The sequence below is a fragment of the Lissotriton vulgaris genome, chromosome 4_1 (assembly GCF_964263255.1).
Source record: "Lissotriton vulgaris chromosome 4_1, aLisVul1.2, whole genome shotgun sequence".
In the NCBI taxonomy this organism is placed as follows: Eukaryota; Metazoa; Chordata; class Amphibia; order Caudata; family Salamandridae; genus Lissotriton; species Lissotriton vulgaris.
Window position 1 is genome coordinate 1,464,373,661 of NC_141691.1, and position 22,878 is coordinate 1,464,396,538.

Consider the following 22,878-nt stretch of genomic DNA (forward strand, 5'->3'; position numbering starts at 1 on the left):
TGCACCCCACATGTAGCGGACATGCGCTCCTCACACCAGACATATGAACACTTACACACTAGCCCACATTAGCTCTCCCCAAGGTTGAGAGCACTTTCTGTCTTTATCAGATGCACACATGTGATTGATTAATGACTAAAATGTTCTTTTGGAAAGTAGAGAACATTTTATTGTACCTCATGAATTGTAAAAATTGATGGCCAAAACTTTGTACAACGCGAGATTCTGAGCAGACACATTCTGTCCAGGCTCTCCTGGATGCAGTGTTTAATTCAACTAACTGGTTTCTGTTTTTCCAAACGCCTCTTGTCTTTTTGTTTATTTAAGGTAAATTCAAATCCAAGCAACAAGATCATCCTGCAGTAGTAGAAGATCATCACATGTTTTCCACTGAATTAATCAGGAACCCACCCTGCAGTAATCCAGCCTAATCCTGAAATCATCTTGAGGTCATCCTGCAGTAGTAAATGATCATCGAATGTTTTCCACTGATGAGTCATTTAAATATTTCTCCCTTTACACATTCTTCAGGATGGATTGGGGTAACTTCACTAGATAATTACAGGAATAGCCCAGCTGAAGTCATCAGATGACTTCAGACTGACTCTAGGATGATCATCCTTTTTGACTTGGCTGTTTCCTTTTAAAGAGTAGCTGAAGTAGGGAATGTATGAAGGAAGGAAAGGGGAACATCTTATTCAAATTACCTCGTTAACTCTCTGCATTTGCATGCAAAGTCTTTCTTGATAGAATAGCACAGTAGTCTACTGACTCGTCTTCTCATTATTTGGCTTACTATGTCCAGCCAAATAGCCCAGTGGTCCTTCCTTTGGAACTGAGTGTGCAGGCAATACAAGCAGGGCCGGACTGGGAACTCAGAGTACCCCTGGCAATTTTCTCGGTCCAGCCCCAGTGGAAGTACTGCCTTGCCCCAGGAGGCTGGAAATGCTTGCCTGCTGCTTTTTTGTAACTGGAGGCAGATATTTCAGCACCGCTGCAAAACCAGACCCCAGTAACAAAACCAGCCGCCACTGCTGCAAGACCAGTCCTCACCCTTCCAGCCTCCCGGGTAAACGCCCAATGCCCGGTACGCACAGTCCGGCCCTGAATACAACATAGGGTTTCCACAAATTGCTGTTAGCAAGTAGGTGGCTGTAACAAGTCACACTCACTTTTTCGTGGACCCATTAGCAGTCAAGCACCATTAGAGAGAAGTATGGTCAGTTCAGTCAGAGGTTGCAATTGGTTGAAATGGGTTCAGCAATTGTTGGACACATACGGCTTGGAACCCATAAAGGTATCACTTTCTTCTACTTACAATTAGTCCAATTTTTACTTTAACCTGGCTATGCACTAAACAGTTCAAATCTCTTCCTCCTCATTGTTGAAACTGGCACCATCTTATCAACACTTCAGGAAGTGAAAGCAGTAAACTTCTCGAAAAGAAGCACTGGGATCTAACCCCACAAGATTACGCATTGCAGTCCGCTTTATTCTTTTAGTATATACCTACGTGTTGTTTGCTGCCATACTTCTATTTTTGTCTATACATCAGTATAAAGGCCCCTATTTCACATACTTTGTTTACCCCTGCCAGCTACTCAAAAAACGCTTTTAAAATATATTTCATCAATAAATAAAGGTAAACTACTTACTCAAGTAGCATCTGTACTCCCAGCCACAAGTACTTTCTGTTCATCAGAAGTGAGAACATGTATTTGACAGGACCAGGAACTATTCTACATCTAAAGCAGAGGTCTTCAAACTTTTTGATGCCGAGACCCCCTTGTAAAACCTTTTTAGGTGTAAGGACCCCCTTCCGACAAAAGTTTCTAGAAACTGGTACTCCTCATCATCAACAACTATCGACAACCATAAATGCGCCTGTTAGACCTCATCACATTCATCCATCCATCATTCGTCCACCCACACTTTCACACATCCATCCATCCATCCTTCATCCATCCACCCTTTCATCCTTCCATCCATCTATCCTTCACCCGTTCACCCTTTCATCCTTCCATCCATACATCAATCCTTCATCCATCCACCCTTTTATCCTTCCATCCATACAACCATCCTTCATCCACCCACCCTTTCATCTATCCATCCATCCACCCATCATTCATCCACCCTCCTTTTCACACATCCATCATTCATCCATGCAACCTTTTATCCATCCATGCATCCATCCTTCATCCATCTACCCTTTTAGCAATCCATCCATACATACATCCTTCATTCATCCACCCTTTCATCCATCCATCCTTCATCCATCCATCCACTCATCATTCATCCACCCACCTTTTCACACATCCATCCATCCTTCATACATGCAACCTTTTATCCATCCATACATCTATCCTTCATCCATCTACCCTTTCATCCTTCCATCCATACATACATCCTTCAGCCATACATCCTTCAGCCATCCATCCTTCATCCATCCACCCTTTCATCCATCCACTCATCATTCATCCACCCACCTTTTCACACATCCATCCATCCTTCATACATGCAACCTTTTATCCATCCATACATCTATCCTTCATCCATCTACCCTTTCATCCTTCCATCCATACATACATCCTTCAGCCATCCATCCTTCATCCATCCACCCTTTCATCCATCCATCCACTCATCATTCATCCACCCACCTTTTTACACATCCATCCATCCATCCTTCATCCATCCACCCTTTCATCCTTACACCCATCCATCCTTCATCCGTTCACCCTTTCATCCTTTCATCCGTCCATCCATAGAGCCATCCAACCTTTCATCCATACATTCATCCTTCATCCATCCACCCTTTCATTCATCCATCCATCATTCATTCACCAGGATCTCTCTGTGTCTTCTACCTCCTTCTTCCTCTCTCATGGGAGGGCATCTCTGTGCCTCCCTGCTGGGGGCGGGGGTGGGGGAGGTGACAACATCTCACCATGAGGAACAGACTCTCAGGCACATTTCTCCTGCACAGGAACCAGGTATGAGGGCTCGTGGGACTTGAACCAATGAGGACCTTTCACATGCTTTACTGGCGGGACCCATAGCTCCAGGCATGCAACGCCTATTGAACTCAAAGGACTACAGCCTCCTCCCCCAGCCACCCCACCCCTCCCCTCCCCTCATGTATGTGAGCCCGGCTGAAACAGCTTCACTGGACACACACAAAGCCACACCCGCGTACTTCACAGTTCTTTAAAAGATATTTTACTTGTTAAAGAGGCTTTGATGTTTTTCACCCCATGGTGTGAATTAGGCCTCTGCAGTGAGCACCCTCAATCAGCCCGACGCAACTAAGGCAAACTGACAGGTTCTGTTCTGCGACCCCCTTCCCAGGACTACACGACCCCCCTGGGGGTCGCGCCCCACAGATTGAAGACCTCTGATCGAAAGGGATACTGATGCCAATATGCAATTAAAAAAGAATTGAGAATTACAGATCCGCAGTAATTTAAAGAGTTGTAGCATTGTAGCATTTTCCCATTCGGATGAGTAGCTACTTCAATTACCAAGAAGCACTAAGCACGGAAATTAGTGGGCAAATAAGAGGATGAAGAATCCAATAAATTACTATGCTCTGGAATACTATCTGACTAAATTGTGTATTACATCTGAAACTAGGCACCATACTTAGAAAGCATGTGAAGCTGGATATTCATGTCCTACTAGTGTAAGTTGTTCTGTTTATTTGATGGTTTCAGCATAGCAACTTGTAAAATGAGGTTCACCGACTATGCCCATTTTAGCTTATTAACCAGTTATGTTTAGCAGTTTCAAGCTTGTAAATGCAATACCAGACCTCAGGAAACACCTAAGGTACATGAGCTACACTCTCTGGGCCTGATTCACAAAGGGCCTCTGCACTCATGGAGGAGGTCCGAAGCCTTGGAGTGAGGTAAGGGAGGTTGCACACATGGTGGGACCTTCGCAATGTGAAACTGCAATGTAGAGATCCCGCCAGGGATGCGGGGCTCTGCCACAACTACGGGGCTCGAGTGAACAGGCCCTTTGTAAATTGGACCCTCTGTGTGTTTGTTTCACTTACTATTTCTACCTTGAGAATCAGCTGCAGTACTACCACCTGGATTTAGCTTCCTGTTTTCACTGTAGAATTTTGTTTGGTCTTCTGATGACCGATGACATACATATTAACTGGATACTCAAGGCCCTTCTATTGTTATGTTGTCTACAATGATCTTCCATCTCCACTTCTCCTCCATATGTACTAGCTTTCCAATGTGTCAATCAGAGGATTTGGGATTCTGATAGAAAAGAAGCTGTCACTGGAATTCTCATCCTTGTTGGGACTAGTTTGCACTCTATATGTCTCTTCTTTCCTGAAGAACTGGTAGAAGATATGTATTCCTTCCACTGAGGAGCAGATGTGAACCTAACATTGGCTCAAGATACTACGCTGCTGTGCATTAAACACAGAAAACAAATTCTACCGTTTCTAAAGGTCAAGTCCCTTTCTTTAGAATCTTTCTGGCAGGTGAGTACACACTAAAATTCTACTGGCTACAAAAACAGATAAAATCACATTATTCACCAGTATAAATTGTTTTGTGTTGATAGTTAGGTTCACAATAGGATCCACCGGGCAGACAAGATATCAAGCGTCATAGAGAAGATCCATACTGGAGGAGATCAGGATACAGCCTCTTGCAAGCATTTCTTTTCTTTTCCCACTCCCCTTTGCTCTGGCGGTGAGTGTCTGGCTGCTTGTTATATTCATTGGGAACTGGTGAGTGTCTGGCTGCTAGTGCCAGTTTTTGGGAACCGGCGGAAAACTTCAGGGGGCAAGTGGACCCATTGTAAATTCCCTGGTATTCCGTCACAGTGGGTTGAAGTCTTTGTGACAACATGTTGAGGAAAAAGGCAAGAGGCTCAGGGCTCTGAATCTGATGCAGATATAAAAAGAACAGTGGTAGTCACTTTTGTTGATTGATAAGATTGCATAAAGAATCATCAAATTTCTAATCGGTGCCATTTTCTGACAGCAAGGAATTATATGAATGGCATTTCTGGTGGGTCTGCAGATGGTTTGCCCTCTTGCAATTTATTAATATTTGATCCTGATACATTCTTAATATGAACACGTTTCCTGAAATCCCTTTTCACATTCTAAATATCTAAGTAAATTTCTGGAATACAATTTAGCCCCGTATTAAATGTGTAAATAACATTGTTACCTTTCCAAACTAATTATTTTTTAGCACAATAGCCAGCCAAACAAAATACCTTTAATTTCTCATATCATAAGTCAGAAGCTGCTCAAAATCACGATCATCTACAGTCGTCTTAGCATAACCATATCTTGTCAATGCACATAACAAGAGGGAGGAGAGCAGATGTCAGAAGAAACATGGCTATGGGGGTCTGAATGCCAGTGAAGGGTAGTCTCCAGTACATCGGGCGCAACAGTGGAACCTGGAGCTGCCGGTGGCACACTCCAGACGGGGTGCACTCAGAGGGGGCATTTTTGCAATGAAAGTGAGGTGGATATAAAGTTATAAATAAAGAAGATGGGGAGGTATCTGCTCACCCCTACCATATCCGCTATCGACTGAACGTCACCACATTTAAGTCCACAATGTTACAGCACTATGCCTGCAAGTGGGAGATTTTTCTAGTACGGAATTAGTGCACCCAATGCCAACAGGAGGTACCCTTTTTAAACTGACTCAAGTGATGTTGCTACAATCCATTGTACAAGCACTCCTCTTCAAAGGCTTCTGTTTTATTGTCTCTCACCTAATAAACATGAAAATCCCTGGCTTCAACTGATTCCATGTCTAGGTCTCTATAGGCTGGCGCATCTTGAGAGTCAAACGGTCTTTGTCCCTGGTCCCCAGGTGCCCTGTGCCCTCTATCCCTCAAACTTGGGCCATCAGGCCAATGTTTAGGAATGCAATCATCTTAAACATTAATATGCATAAACAGATAAGAAGGCAAAAGAAATTTGGCGACTGCTGAAGGCTTGCACCCTGTGTGCTGGCTACCTCTTTTCACCTGACACCACTATAGGACTCCCAGCTCACAAGGGCCTCCATAGAAGGGCATCGGAGGCTCGGCCATTACTAAGGAAGACCTACAGGCCTGCTTGGGCGATGTCCATGATAAAATGTAAAATATATTGACCACACAAATTCAGAGCCTGATGGCTGATTTGGCATTGGGACTTTCTGACCTCACAAAAGAAAGTCAGTCTTTCGGGTGAATGTGTGGCAACTAATGAAGACTATATTGTTTCTATGAGCCAAGAGTTTGAGACGCTTCAGGACTCTGGCTCAAAAGCAGAAGATGAGAACATTAGAAGGGCACTAAATTTAACTGAAAATCCCAGCAACTGAAACATACCCATGGCAATCCTGTCGCTTGAGGCCGAGAAGGCAATTGATAGGGTTAACTGGGACTTCCTTGCCAGGGTTATGGAGGCCTTGAGCTTTGGCCCACGGATGCTGGTGTGGATGGCAGCTAGTTATAAGAACTCGAAGACGTGGGTCCTCACCAACAGGAAGTTGTCAGGAGAGGTCCTCCTGTCGAGGGGGATGAGACAGGGTTGCCCACTTTCTCCATCGTTATTCATTCTAGCTGACAAGACATTGGTGGCTGCTATCAAACAGAATGCGGACATAGTAGGTATACCCTTTTGGGGAGAACAGCACACAATACAGCTTTTTGCAGATGATAGCCTTCTAACGTATCCTATCTGGTCGGTTCCCAAGGTGATGGGACTCCTAGAGGTATATAACGGATGTTGGGGTTCAAGGTGAATCTAGATAAATCTGAGATGCTCAGCGGGGCCTGACTTCCGAGTTGAAAAATCAGCTTTCAGCCATGACCACGTTGCGCTGGCCTGCTAACAAAAGGCTCACATACCCGGGTGTCTATATTACTCCAAATCACCACCAGGTCTACGCTTCTAACTAATTCCGCAAGCTTGATGCTATAAAAATTATCTCCACAAATTGGGACATTTATATATCTCATGGTTTAGCAAAGTGGAGGCCATTAAGCAAAATATATTACCCAGATTATTGCACCTTTTCCAAGCACTTCTGGTCAGGTTTCCTGAGGGAGACAGAGGCCCTGTAGTGCTCCATAGACAAGAGTACTTTATTTGGGCTGGGGAGAATGCTTGTGTTTAACAGAAAATAATGAAGGCCTCTAGGAAATCAGGGGAGCTTGGCCTCCCCGACATACTTAAATACTATCAAACAGCAGCATTTACTTTGAGTGGTCTTTGGGTTCCCAGGGGTCCAGCACTTGTGGAATAGGCCCCATGGGCCATTACCTTGATCCCTAAACATGCAAGACCAACCATCTGTTAACTACTCTGAGATTCTTGAATCAACCTTTGAAATTGGGAACATGCTCACTAGAGACCACAAATTGATGACCGTTCCATCCCCCTTTACTCCCCTGCAGGGTAATGTGGATTTTTCTATTGCTAAGGGTGGACTTCCCCTTTGGGTTGTGGGCAGGTGAAGAATGCTATGTGATTGCTTTCAGGGAGGAGGTGTCAAAATTGTCCTGCAATGTAAGCACGAATTTCATGTTCAGGAAAGTGATCGTATGTGTTACTTCCAACTACTCCACTGGGCTCTCGTTCCAGGAAATAATTTGGCTACTATTCACCCAATAATGAGCTGGGAGAAATTGTTCACAAGCTAAGGTGGCCCTAAAGGTCTGATGTCTCACATTTACCCAATCCTAACTGGCATTAGAGTGGACACGAAACATGAAAAGGTTGTCCCAGATTTTTGGTTGTCCCATCACCAGAGCACAACGGCAAACCTAATGCTCCGACATTAACTCGCTATTTAGTGTGGAGATTAGGAAAACAATGTCTAAACTCATGATGCCATAGCATATCATGCCTACTAAACTGAAACAGATGTATGGGTCAACCGATGGATTATGCTGGAGGGGTTGTGGGCAGGGCGGATGTGTCATACATATATGGCGGATGTGCCCCAAGTTGTCCGAATTTCTGAGAAAGAGATCTTAAGCCATATCAGACTGGTAATTGGTTTTCCACTGAAACTAAATCCTCCACCCACAATTCTGGGCCTCAAACCAGTGGCCTGTCCAAGACAGACTGGTGACTAATTACCAACATGATCTTCGCCGCTAAATAACTATTGGCGTTGATATGGAAGTCGCCGATCAGCTAATTGATGCAGGAATGGGTGAGTAAGCTATGGACTCTGCTTTCCATGGGGAAATGATCATGGGGACTTACTGGTAGAGTCTACACATCTGAAAACCAATGGCATACCCTTGCATACTACTTGTCGGGAAATGGCCTGATTCACGACTGCCCTAGGCCCTTGAGATGGTTCCGGCTATCAGTCTAATGGGAGAGAACGTCTTGTGCGCTCTATACAGTTATGTTTAAAGCACAAGCTGAGTATACCAATGAAACACTAATGTTATGCACTCTAACCTGACTAATCCATCTGCGTTATGGTTTTGAGGGGACGCGGGGGGAAGGAGGGATTTCAAAAAGGGGTGTTATGCATTTTGAAAAATGCAATATAACTTAATTGGAAAAAATTGTATAGAGTAAGAGGAGTCGCAGAAGCTTTTGTATGACTGCACCTCCCACACCTAGAATCGTGTCTTTTTATTTGAATAGTTTTGTTGTGCAAACTACAAAACAGCAGGCTGCAGCAGCTTTAGACACATATCACCTGTGCAAGGCGTCCACATATAAGATTTAGTGCACCTTTTACTTGGTGTAGAGGGAAGGGGGGGGGGCAGCAGCTCCCAGCCAGACTGCAATATTTCACGCCCAGACACTAGTTTACAAAGCAACTTGAAAAGAAGTGGGCTTTAAAACTCCGAGGACATCAAAGATGCCTTAAATTTATGCAAAGTGCGCCCTTGAAATAAATGTTTTCTAGTGGTGTGAAGATTCAGAAAATGCTTTAGCAGCAATAACCGGGATGGACGCTGTGTTGCAATAATTCGGATACACTTGACTAATGCAGTTATTTGCAATGAGGTTGGCACAGTGCCCAAAGCAGTGAGCAAACAAATAGAGCAAGACAACTGGTTTAGTGCCTTCGGAGATTGCGACAAGATGTCTGCTCAGTCCAGGGGCACTAGCCACCACTGCCTCCTCCGCTAGCCAAAATATACACATTTGTGCTGTTCTTTTGTTAGATTGAACAGTGCGTTTTATGTCGCCTATACCGAGAATGCAGTTTGTAATCAAATTAGTATGCAACATAAGGCAGCTATGTATTCAAATGGGTTTTCTAGCAATTTGGTTGTTTTCCTTATAATAACAGGAAAGAACATTCTGATTTTGAAGGTGACAGAGGCGATATTACCAGAATTAAACAATCTGAATTAGCTTTTTCATGAAATGTAATATGTTTTATGCTTTTAGATGGGATGCTCCGGCGCGTTCAGATGAGCCTTTCACTGTCACAGTCAATGGCCAGGAACAGAATAAGCTCCCGAGGTAGGATTATCCTCAAATTTAATTTTTTGAAGAAGTTAATAGCAATGTTTCTAGCAAACCTCAGGTTCATCTGTGTTACACCAGAGAAGCAAGATGGGATTTCTGAAGAAAAGGTGGGAATTAAATTAGGTATCATATATTTTGACATTTTGTTTGCAGTTTATATTCAGTGTGTCAAATAAATAATCCCCAGCAAATCTGCGGATATGTATCATGCAATATTATGAACATATCTATGCGAAGAATATGGTGAATCCGCCATTAACTCTTTCCAGTCCACAGCCCCCCAAAAAGGAGACAGAGTAAATCACTGCTACATTTGAATGTCAGCCTGCACAGCCCTAGAAAGGTCCCTGCATCAAATACGAATTTGTCACACGGCAGATATTCAAATATTTTAAGATTTTCATCGAAATCTGCTTCATGAGTAAACATAGACAACACACCTATTGAAACAAAATCTGTATTCTCACCTTTCATCATACGTGGGAACACATGTTTGACAGCACCAGGAACAGTTCTAAACAGGGCTGGACTGGGGAACCAAAAGCTGCACTGGCAAAAAATGTCAAACCAGCCTCGCCTCCTATGTCTCCACACACTATCTCTTTTTTTCCATCCATCCATCCCTTCTCGTTTCTTTCTTTCTCTCTACCCTCCCTCGGTTTCTCTCTTTCTCTGAAAGCCTCCCTGTGCTTGTTGCAATTGACCCCAGGATGTGGGAAAAGTGATCAAGGCACACAGAGTTATCCTGGGCTTTCAGAACCAGCTCCCAAGGGCTACATCCCACCAGGGAAATTTCTAGTGGAATAAAAGATATTTACGGCCCTGTGTTCTTAATATAAAGGGATTCTAAGCCCTTTTATGCACGCTTGCCCTCCACGAATCCCTTACCCGCTGCATTCTGCAGTTTGTTAACAGCGATCAATAGCAGAATTACAAAACAAGTAGTCAACCACTGTGGGGCAGGTAATACTGTTTAGCAGTAAGTTAAACAGTTGGGTAGTGTAAGAAAGTGGATTATTTTTTGGACTGGCTAGTTGCCCAACTCAAGGAATAATAACACTAATTTGTTAGGTGAACCCCAAAGTCCCTAAATTAACCTGAGCTCAACCCCCTGGTAGCTATGACGCAGAAAAGACAGGCTTAACTACTTACAATTTGTAAAGTATTGATAGCACAAAACAGTAATAAAGTCAAAACACCAAACAATAAATATCTAAAATCGAATTAGAAAAAAGAGTTACATTTAACAACAGAATGACAGCAAAACAACAGAAATCCAATAATAGGAACAGGAGATATGCATTTTTAGAGTTTTAGGTAATAATTGCACCAAAAAGCACAAATTTACAGTTTATAGAAGTGGTAGACTGGGATGTAGCCGCGATTTAAGACCAACTGCAATAGGGTGTGGGTCATATACACCAAGCGGCTTTGTCCTAGTCAAAGATTTACCTACTGATTTCGGGCCTGATTTAGATTTCAGCGAACAGGCTACTTTGTCACAATGGTGAAATATAAATCCCATAGGATATTATGGAATTTATATTTCGGTGAACAGGATATCAGTCATTGTTTTGACAAAGTAACCCATCCGCTGAAATCTAAATCAGGCCTTTAGTATTTTTTATCGAGCTCAAAAATCCTGCAGTGGGGCAAGCCTGGAGCTCTACCCAAGAAAGGTGAATCTAAATCAGACACCTTTGCTGCAAAGTCTCCCTGACAGCTCCGGTGGTTTCAGAAGTAAAAATCTTTTTATGTCTCAACTTTTCAGACTTTTTGGAGCAAACATCTTGGTCACATTTGTAGGGCTCTCAGAACCTCAGGCCCACCACTTAGGACCCCGGACTCACTCCAGCAAGGATCACCCATAAAGTCGAGTCTAGGTCCAGCTGGTGCTGGTCAACTGGCCCCTACAGTAAAAAGGCCTCTCGCAACTTGTTGTGTCCCTGTAGCAACACAAGAGGCTGGCCAACTCTCACTTAAAGTTTACTGCTTTGTCCTGGGTACAAGAAGGAGCTGGTTCAGTTCTCTCAGGTTACATCAAGCAGGGTCCTGTCCTCTCATGATCTTCTGCAGAGCAAGAAAGTGTTCTGAGGAGGGTGCCATGGGGTGCCACATTTATGGTTGGCACTAGCTAGTGAGTGAAATTGACTCCAGGCTCCTTCCTGACCAATGGGATAAAAGTTCCCAATACCCTACTGCAAATAATCCCACAGTGCACTTTACTCCTACATTTCAATATGCAAACCCCCCCCTTCCTTGTACAAAGCCTATGTTCACACCCCGAGCTGTAGCCAGGGAAGTGAGCAGTCCTCTTCTCTATTGTCATTCAAAACTGCAACTGGTGCCACCTGGACGTGGGGGACAAAAAATTGCCTTCTCTAGTCTGCCCTAATGGGAAAAGGTAACTTCCTGACAGTTACTGTTCCTAAATATTTATTAAAAATCTTACTTCACTTTTAATAAATATGAAAAACAGTCATTTAATGACAATTTTATCCATTTCCCTTCAATATTAATGATTTAATCTATAATATTTACTTTGACATTTGCTAGAATTCAGCTACCGCCCTGTCAGTGAAAATAACGTTTGGGGCCCAGCCACAGGAGGAGCATGACAATTTTAATCTCATACATGTTCCAATTTAAAATATCAGACATCCTACCTTGTTTACAACAAGGTATACTTAGGAGTGACTTATTTAAAAGCAAGGTTTCCCCAATGTTAGAAAGAATTATTTTGACTGGGGTGACAGCACATTTCTAGGGTGCTGCAGTCAGGCTGCAAAGTGTAGACCCAAACCATGTTTTTGAGGCCACTTTGTTGATGGCACAATATGTGCTGCAGTCCACAGGTGGTGTTTGATTTCTAAGTCCCGGCTGCATTGTCATAACATATATGGGACTTCTAGGCACGTTAACTTCGGGGAAAGCCAATTTAACCATGTTTAATGCGGGAGCACAGGTACATAACTCCTATTTAGCAGGGTTAACTGTGCACATAGTCCCAAATCCAGAAACAAAGCCTATATCCCTGTGGCATTTCAGGAAGTGATGTACCCTGGCTACATTCCAGGTTTACCCATTGCTGGATAGGCAGGGTGGGTGGGGCTAGAGTTGATTTGTAGGGAATTCGGGGAGTGGGGCAGCCAACTTGGCTGTTGTTACACATTCTGTGGGCAGGCGAGCAAATTCTGCAGCAGCCAGTCAGGTTGCTGATAGACCAGGAGGTTGGGATTGTTCAGGGCTAGGGGAGTGAAGTTATAGTAGGCTTATTAGCATAGTTAACATGGCAGATTCTAGAAGGGTGGGCCATGATCAGGAAGATGGTAAGGTTGTAGTGGAATAGAGATGGGCAGGGGTCCTTGGGATATTAGGGTGACATTGCCAGGTTGAGTTGGCTCAGCTATAGAACCCCTGGAGGCTCTTCCTTTGAAGTGCAGCATGGTCTAGGGAGCAAGAGGGTAGGGCACACTGCAGAAAGGGTTTGGCGGTCGTCTGTTTTGACACAAGAAGAGGATGAGGATGCTGCTTGCAGAGCGCTAGACAGCTCAGGAACTGTTAACGGTTGAGCTTGCACATTGCATGCTGGAGGACAGACCGTTGCTAGCACCCACAATGGTGGTGGACATGATTGGAGTCTGAGTTGACTGTGTTATCGGACTCAAATTTAAATGAGGTAATTGTTTGCTGAGTAACATAGATGGGTGACCAAACAACAATAAAATAAGCAATGTTTGGCAAATAAGGAGGAGGGCTCGGGGACACCAGAAGCGATGCTTGGGCAATAAACTATTTTAGCAAAACAGTTCAGCCCTTTGTTAAATAAAGTGTAGAAGTGGGGTGTCGACAATAGAGAGCTGATGTCAATAAAGTGTTTTACTGTTTTACTGGCTGGCAAGTATCAGGTTGAGAGTCCAACTTTGGCAATAGAGGTTTTTGAGACACCAGATAGGTTATATGAGGAGGTAGGTGGCAAGTGGGTTTAGGTGTTGGAAGGTATCCAGCTAGTAGGGCAGAGGCAGCCTACAGTGGCTGAAGGGGCCTTTGTGTGTGATGTGGTCTGTCGCTCAGATTGGCGAGAAGTGCCACAGTAATGACAGAAAAAGTGGTCAGCGAAGGATTCCTGCTGCCAGTCAATGCTGGAGCAACTTGAGGGGGCCAATCTGAAGGGAGGAAGATGTCTGAAGTGGCCCCACTGGGAAATTAGATGACTTGGGCATTTCACAAAATAGAAAATGAAGGGGTGGGCGGGAGTGGTGCAGTGTGAGATGAAAGGTCTGAGAAAGCACTGGATCATGAAGAGGACGATGAGGCAGTGGAAGAAGGGGAGATTGTGTATTATGTGGCGTGGCAGTGGGAGTGTCTGACAATGAACAGAAGAAGCAAACACTGGTGCTCACAGGATACAGAGAACTGGTGTTTTTTCACAACACTGACTAGCACCTCAATAAATTATCAGTGTCCAATCAGACGCAGATGATGAAAGAGGGCTGGAGAGAAAAGTATCACAATATAAAACCAGATATTGGGGAGAGGATGTGGCCGAACGGGCTAGGGCAGTCAATCTCAAATCTGGGGAACTGGGTTCAAGTCTCTTCAATGATGCTCAACATCCTGTGATTCTGGGCAAATCACTTCCTATCCCCATGCCTAACAAAAAAATGAATGAGTCCTTGTGTAATGTAACTGGTGCTCATGTAAAGCACTCTGATACCTCATACCTTCAAGTTCTCGCTATATAAATCTCTGAAGAAAAACATATATATGGTTTGATGGGGGTGCCATGTGGGCTTTGGTGGGAGAAATTAAAAAGAAAGTGTTGATAGTTGTGTTAGTGGAAGTTGGTGTGATGGTACAGTCCATGACACAGAGGTTTTGGTGGCAGAAGGTAACAATGCTGGTGTTTCAGTTCTCAGAGGTGCTACGAGGTAAACCTGATGGTGGAGCTGTTAAGGCACAGAGAAAGGAAGACAGCGTCAGTGACCTAGGGGATAATAAGATTATGAGTTCAGTGGGATGAAGTGAAGTGGCTGAGGACATAGATGACAAGAAGGAGATTACCATAGTCTAGGAGTTACCATGGCGTTGGGAGTGTATTTGATGAAAATTGTAAAGAATAAAAAATGGAAAGGATAGTAAGTATTTTGTGTACCAGTTGCATTTACATTTCAGGAGTGCTTTTGTCTCATCACAGGGTAACGTTGAAAGCAGGTCTGAGAGAGGGCTTGCATGTTTAGATCACTTTTTTGAAGTACTCCAATGGCATGACCATGTTGTTATTACAGAATGAATGATTGTGGCATATGCAGATTTCTGATGAATCAAGGTCAGCAAGAAGTAGTCTGTTTTGGGATGGATGATGGCAGAATCATGGACATAGGAGTGGTTGCTGAAGGAGAGTAGTCTTGCATTGTTGCAAGTTTCCATTTGATGGTGGTGATGGTGTTGTTGGGATAATTGTTTGGTAACAGAAACGTTATAAACAAATGGAGGCCGCATTGGTGTACTCACAAAAAGCTAGGTTATTGGGTGCTTTTCTGCTAGGCTGCTTTATTTTTAATATTCTATTCAGAGTAAAATATGTACCTGGGTTGGAGAATATCATTGCAGATGCTTTATCTCATTCACAGTGAAAGGAGTTTTGTGGCATGGTACCGGTAACAGAGAAAGGTAAAAAGATGAGCAAAATGCCATGAGAACTTTGCCAGCTGAGGGAGATTAGAGTGGTGTACTTGATTGAGAACTGTTTTGCTGCTTGTACCAAGAGAGCATACAGACAGGCTTGGAGGGAGTTTGTTGCCATTGGGGTCATGAAGAAAGGCTATTATGTTACTGAGTTGAGGCTGAGGCAAAATGACGCTGCAATGGGTTACCATTTTAATATAGGTAGCAGGCAATACTTTTTATGGAAATGTTATTGGGGTTAGGAACCAGGACAGGGTGAGGTGTGCAAGAGAATTTAAGCAGGCTGGTCAGAAGATGGAAGGTTTAGAAGAGACAGGAGAAAGCCAAGTTCTATAAGGTTGTTGTGGGACAATATGTTGTTGGCAGGTACTTGTAAATCACATGGGAATAATAGTGTTTACATTATGTATGATATTATTGTTTTTTCGGGGTGTTCAGGATAACAGAGTAAATGGGTATCATAAAGGGAAGAGAGCTGAGCAGAGAACATGTCCTGACATCCATGAATGAAGAGCAGATTTGGCTTCAGAATTGAAAGACTGACTAGTTGGGGCGTGGTCATGACATTGTTTTACTTAACAAGTAGTAACTTGTGCCTCCTGGTTAGGAGTTGGTTTAATTTTTGGACAATGCATGGGAAGTTTCAAGATATATTTTTTCAATATGAGGATGGTTCTCCTTTTACAGCTTTTTTTTATTTTTGCGGAAAGTAGTGTTCAGTTTGTGTTTGGATGCTGATTTTGGGATGCATTCTGCTGAGACAAAGGCAGGGAGATTAGGTGTATCAGAGGAGAGGCTGAAGCAAATGAGCCAATAGAGATCGTCATGGTGCAAGAAGTTTGTACGCTTGAAATTATGACAATGGATATTTTTCTGAGGATATGTTTAATATGTTTTGTTTACTTAGTTCACCCTGCCTGTCCTGAGAGCAATGTTGGATGAGTTGGGAACTTTGGACATTCTTTTGTTCATAGGACAGTGAAGCAGTCAGAGACCAAGCAGTTCAAAATGCATGTGGGATTGCATGAGCTACAGTAACAGGTTTGTGGTGGGTAAAAAGTAAGATTTGCTGGGGGGAGCATCTCCATGCATTAGCAAAGTAGATAGCTGCCCAGAGTTCCTAGTCATTCTTCTGGGGAAAATAAATCAGTGCAGTTTCTGGCATCTGTTTATTAAAGACCATGAAAGCAGACTTATTGTGCATACGAGAATTGTAGTCAGGGATCACATTTTGTGGACCGAATATGTTCAGAGAAAGTTGTGGACAAGGGCTTGGAGTGCCATTGAGATAACAGAGGCAAAGTGACTATAGAAATGCGAGGGATTTCTGCCTTGAAGCACGTCAAGATCGTACACGTCAACCGGTCAATATTCAGGCAAGATGCGGTTGTATGAGAGGGGGTGGGGCAGAAAAACTCCCTTGGGTTTTCCTGGCTGGCGGTGTCAAAATTACAATAAGTGTTATAGAGGTTCTTACAGGGTGGGTGAGCACAGACCATTGTTCTGGTCAAGGACCAAGAGCATGTTTTGGGTGAGGGATAAAGGGGATGATGTAAAGGCGCTAATGTGTGCATGAGTAGTATGACAGGTTTGGTGTGGGTGAACGGTAGAATGGGAGAGGTGCAGTTTAAGGGTTTAGACAGGTAAATTATTTAGGTATTCATATTGGGTACATGAGGTTGCATGTAGTCTATAAGCTACTTTGTCTAGCTTATGGCTATGCCTTTTATTCTGGGATTTATTCTATTAATGGGTCATTTTACCCTTACTTTGGAGAGGAGGATTGTCATTTTACCATCTTGCCCAACGTAAAGTTAGACACACGCAGTCTTAATGTCTCACCTTCTATAATACTTCTGATGTCAAATGTTCTATTGTTCCTTCACTTAGCCACCACAGATAATCCTCTGACTTGAACACAAGGAACTGTCTTCTAGTGTAAGCAAGAAAGATGAAATCATTAAACAGGGAGAAAAGCATGGGGTTACTAAGAGTGTAAGAAGAACCAAAACAGAGCTGGAGAATTGGAAGAGGCTAAGTAGGGTGACATAAACAGGAATAAGGATTACACAAAGCCTACCCTGGAGGATTTTCCTCCACTGGACCTAGATACTCTATCAGATATCTTCGCACAAATAGAATCAGGCTCTCCAATGGAACCCCCCAATCCACGTCCTGCGTAAGGTGACTGAAGTGATACTGCCGGCCAGACGGGATGTAATAAATCTCTCAATCTCAAATGGAGTAGTTCCTCTGGCCTGGAAACATGTGATGGTAAAAGTGCTACTGAAAAAGCACCGCTTAAATCTGGAAATTTTGAGCAATTACCGTCCCATATCCCTACTACCCATGCTCAGTAAGATCCTGGAAAAGCACATAAACTCCACTCTGTCTACTTTCCTAGAAACCCATGAGCTCCTACACCTTTCACAGACAGGCCGGGGTGGCTGGGAGAGCCATTGCATGGATCCAATCCTTTCTCAAGGACAGAACATTTCAGGGTTTTTGCGGGTGATTCTACCTCTAGGCCTTTACCTCTCTGCTGTGGAGTTCCTCAGAGATCCTCCCTGAGCCTACACTGTTTACTGTATACATGAGGCCAGATATTATCCAGCCGTATGGGATTATAATTGTCACCTATACCTGGAGAAGGTAGCGACCTGGATGCAACAATCATGTCTCAACCTTAACGGAGACAAAACCGAAATCATATATCTAGGTAATGCACTCAACAAGGAGCTCAAAGTATCATGGCCAACATGTCTGGAACCCCCTCCGGTCCCCAAGTCCAAAATAAAAGCTTGGGCATGTGGCTCGACAAGTCACTCAAATTCGACCAGCAAGCAGTGAAAGTAGCAGGGTCTATCACGGCATCCTTAGAATGCTGCAGAAATTCCTCCCCATACTTCCCATGGAGGCAAGGAGAATCATGGTCCAGGCCTTAGTTCTCTCGCACCTTGACTACAGCAATTCACTGTACCTAGGAGCACTTAAGTCCACCTTAAGGAAGCTTCAAGTGGCACATAACTGCGCCGCCCAACTACAATCGGGCTCATCCTGAACGCAGTCAGCCATGCCCTACCTAAAGTCCTTAGATTGGCTTCCCATAGAGGAGAGGAACAAATTTAAAGACCTGTGTACTGCACACAAGACCCTCATGGGTAAAGGCCCACTCATTAACCAGCCTCTTATTGTGGCATGCAGCACGAGAAAATCCCTCAGCTCTGCAAAGCTAATGCTAGCTTCCATCCCTAAAATCCAAAGGATGGGTTGTAGGGGGACGTTCCTTTTCATACAATACAGCTAGGCTGTGGAACTCCCTTCCCCTGCATTTGTGCTCACAGACTTCCCACCTCACTTTTCGGAATGTCTCAAAACCTGGCTATTCCAGAATGTCAACTGGTAGCTTTTTCATCTGCCTGCTCTTTCTGCTGCTAGCGCTGGGATGCCTTAGCGTAGCCATGAGCTTAAGAAGTGTTAATTAATATTAATAATTGTATTGAAGCAGGACAGGGAACAGACAGACTAGACAGGCCAGGTGCTCTTCAATCTAACTACATGTCTATCCGATGGCATCTTAAATTCCTATACTGTATTAGGCCATAAGACTGGGCTGTTGTTGCATTGATTAACACCCTAATCTGAAAATACATATTTTCTGGGGTTGTTGATTCAAACATGGCTAGCTGCAAAACAGGAGATATTGTACTTGCACCCAATTTATCCAAGCAGACCAGGATAATAGAAGAGGAAGTCATAAAACAGCACCTCTAACTAAAGAAATGCCTGCACCACTATCAGTCTGGGTTCAGGCCATCAGGGGACAGGGAAAGTGCCCTGGCTAACATCAGAGAAGGAATCCAATTTTCATTAGACAGTGACAGAAACTCCACTATTCAGTATTCCTCTTGACCTTTAAGTACTCTACAATACTGCAGACTAGGATATCTCGTTGAGCAGACTCAAAGATTGCTTAGTATTTGAAAGGCCCAGACTAAAATGCACTCTAAAATGGATCTAACACCTTTCTTTAAATTTGCAGTCAACTAGTTTGGATTGAACAAAATCATCATCCTCACTATGATGTACAGAGTTCCACAAGGGTGTACTTTCAGAATAGCAAGAACAACATTTTAGTTGTAAAAAAACATCATGATCATAATATTCACTACCAAATGTTGTGAAAATAAGTCTATATGAATTAGGGATCTACTATACTTAATTCAACATGTATGTACTGTAACAATATATACGCAATTAAGTTACATAGATGTGAAGTTAGAATAATAAATGTACGTTTAGCTATATATACTTACCCTCCAGGAGTTATGGTTGTCAATATTTTGGTCATGGTATTTCTTTAAATTATATTTTTACACTTGATTTTCTATCATAAAACATCCACAAATGTCTTCCATGTCCTGTTCACTCATTAAAGCGTATGTGCGCAGCCTGACAGAACTTCTTTCCAATGAACCGGGAAATATATGCCAGTAACAGTAAATATCATTTCCAGTTGGAAAACCAGCTATTTTACTAAAAGATATCTTTCTTCGATTTCTCTAATAGCTAATTATACCATTGCCCTAACCTAATATGTTTTAGATTTCAACTAACCCATATACTATGTCTTTGTTATTGGACAAAGATATGCTTTGTAAATTATACATCAACCCTCTTATCTTCACGTAGGACCGCCATAGTTCTTCTTCTGCTAAAATCCTTATACTGGTCCTGAATATTCAACCAAGAAAACTAAATGTCACCTGACATAAATACATGTATTTTATTTATACCACATGGCTATGTAACTCTCTGTGAGAAAACGTTCTTCCACCATCATCAAATCACTCAATTTAGTTTCCATATTTATTTTCGGAACATCAAATTGCTTATAACATTTTTTCCTTTATAAAAGTCAAGCCAGTGTTTTATATCACAGCTTTTTGGATATTTAGGCATACGTATCATATTCCTTCATTTTTCTTCAGGAAGCTTACCAAACAAAAAATTACTTAAAACAATATCATGCCTTTCTTAATATCGTGAACAAAATATTTCAAATACAGTAACCTAATACAAACTTATATTAGAAATTGCTAATTCCCCCTCCTTCCTTGGTTGATATACAACAACGTGTGACCATTTATTCCCCCAGATAACCCTTTAAAATGAAGTTGCAACTTTTCTAAAGAACTTTCAATAAAGAACACAAGGACCACTGATCAACAGAAAATTACCCAAAGGTAAAGTGGACATCTTAATCAGAGCCATTCCACCAATGGTGGAAAGTGGTGAAATGGACCGCCTAATATTTTCAGTAGAGGTGCAAAATTCAGATCATAGAGATCTGCTAAATCTTCACACGTATGTGCCTCAGTATCTCTTTGGCTTATCATTATACACATTTAAAGTTAGATCTGTTAATATTTCCCAATGCAAACCAATTACCAAACATTCTGTTTTTGAGTAATTGATTTTATACCACCTAACTCTCTGAAAAGTTCCTGTTCTTCCAGTTTAAAAGAAGGATAATATTATCATCATATACTTTAACTCTGGACAAAGTACCTTGCAGTGGGGCACTTTGCCTATGTTCCCAAATTGTGAATTTTCTAAGCATGGGCGGAAAATCCGTTCCGCTCGCGAATTTTGCGGATTTTCGGTAAATTCGCAATCCGCGAATGCTCGCGAATTTACCGAAAATCCGCAAATTCGCACGCAGCGGATTTTTTTTTCTTGGTGATACAATTTTGCGGCGTGCGGTGTAAGTTCACAATTGCGAACATGTAGGTGCGGCGGGCAGCAACAATCTCGTACTCGCGAAATTACAAAAATTGCAATTCTGCACAAGAAATCCACTAGCAAGCAGCATAGACCTTCTGTAAATGATGATTTTTATCAGAATAACTCCTCAGGTTGACATTTGCCTGCACTTTTTTGGATTTGAGGCCTTTTGACTTTCTTTGGATCACTTTTGGATTAGAAATCAACTTTCACAAGTAAGCTTGTTTGGGGCATTACAGTTGCTGTAATGCTGTTCTGCAGAAAAACGAGTTTTGCAAAAGTGAAAGCATTCAGCAGGTTCAAAAGTTCAAACTCATCATTAGTAACCATTCCCTGTAGTGCTTCCTGACTGGGGCGACTCCAGAGTTCAGTTGCTAGTTGCAACAATTGTATGACCCTGCTCTGACCCTCACAGCAGGCTCATAGAATAGCTACAAGTAGGCCGCGAAGGTCCTGGAAAAAAAAATTGCACTGCAACAGAAAGCAAATTACAGATAAGGAAGCAGGTGCCAGACTGGAATTTTAAAAGAGTGACACATTAATAAATCAACCCCAAATTAATTCATGTCAGTTGAAGCAGGGCAGGAGTGCTTGCTTTTTCCCTCCATAATCTACAGTGATGATGAACCAGAGGGTGGCATTGATGTACCAGAGGGTGGCATGGGTGAAACAGAGGGTGGCAGGGGTGAAACAGAGGGTGCTGGGAACCGGTGATGATGAACCAGACGTAGAAACAACATAATCGCGACCGTTGCGAGCCGACATGTAAGTTCGCAATTGCAAACTAGTACAAAACCCTCACGAACTGGCAGAAATCCTTGCGAACACAAAAAAAAAATCTGCAAATTCGCGAGAATTCGCGGATTGCGAATTTACCGAAAATCCGCAAATTCGCACGCAGCGGATTTTTTTTTCTTGGTGATACAATTTTGCGGCGTGCGGTGTAAGTTCACAATTGCGAACATGTAGGTGCGGCGGGCAGCAACAATCTCGTACTCGCGAAATTACAAAAATTGCAATTCTGCACAAGAAATCCACTAGCAAGCAGCATAGACCTTCTGTAAATGATGATTTTTATCAGAATAACTCCTCAGGTTGACATTTGCCTGCACTTTTTTGGATTTGAGGCCTTTTGACTTTCTTTGGATCACTTTTGGATTAGAAATCAACTTTCACAAGTAAGCTTGTTTGGGGCATTACAGTTGCTGTAATGCTGTTCTGCAGAAAAACGAGTTTTGCAAAAGTGAAAGCATTCAGCAGGTTCAAAAGTTCAAACTCATCATTAGTAACCATTCCCTGTAGTGCTTCCTGACTAGGGCGACTCCAGAGTTCAGTTGCTAGTTGCAACAATTGTATGACCCTGCTCTGACCCTCACAGCAGGCTCATAGAATAGCTACAAGTAGGCCGCGAAGGTCCTGGAAAAAAAAATTGCACTGCAACAGAAAGCAAATTACAGATAAGGAAGCAGGTGCCAGACTGGAATTTTAAAACAGTGACACATTAATAAATCAACCCCAAATTAATTCATGTCAGTTGAAGCAGGGCAGGAGTGCTTGCTTTTTCCCTCCATAATCTACAGTGATGATGAACCAGAGGGTGGCATTGATGTACCAGAGGGTGGCATGGATGAAACAGAGGGTGGCAGGGGTGAAACAGAGGGTGCTGGGAACCTGTGATGATGAACCAGACGTAGAAACAACATAATCGCGACCGTTGCGAGCCGACATGTAAGTTCGCAATTGCAAACTGGTACAAAACCCTCGCGAACTGGCAGAAATCCTTGCGAACACAAAAAAAAAATCTGCAAATTCGCGAGAATTCGCGGATTTTGCGGATTGCGAGTTCGCAATTTCGCAAAATTCGCGAACGCCAGCTTCACAAAATTTGCTCATGCTTAGAATTTTCCCAT

The 22,878-nt window shown here is 42.9% G+C and overlaps 1 protein-coding gene across 2 annotated transcripts in view; it reads right to left on the minus strand.

The window, feature by feature from the left end:
* CCDC178 (coiled-coil domain containing 178) overlaps positions 1-22,878 on the minus strand; it is a 1,232,457-nt gene that overhangs the window by 302,401 nt on the left and 907,178 nt on the right. The window lies entirely within an intron of this gene.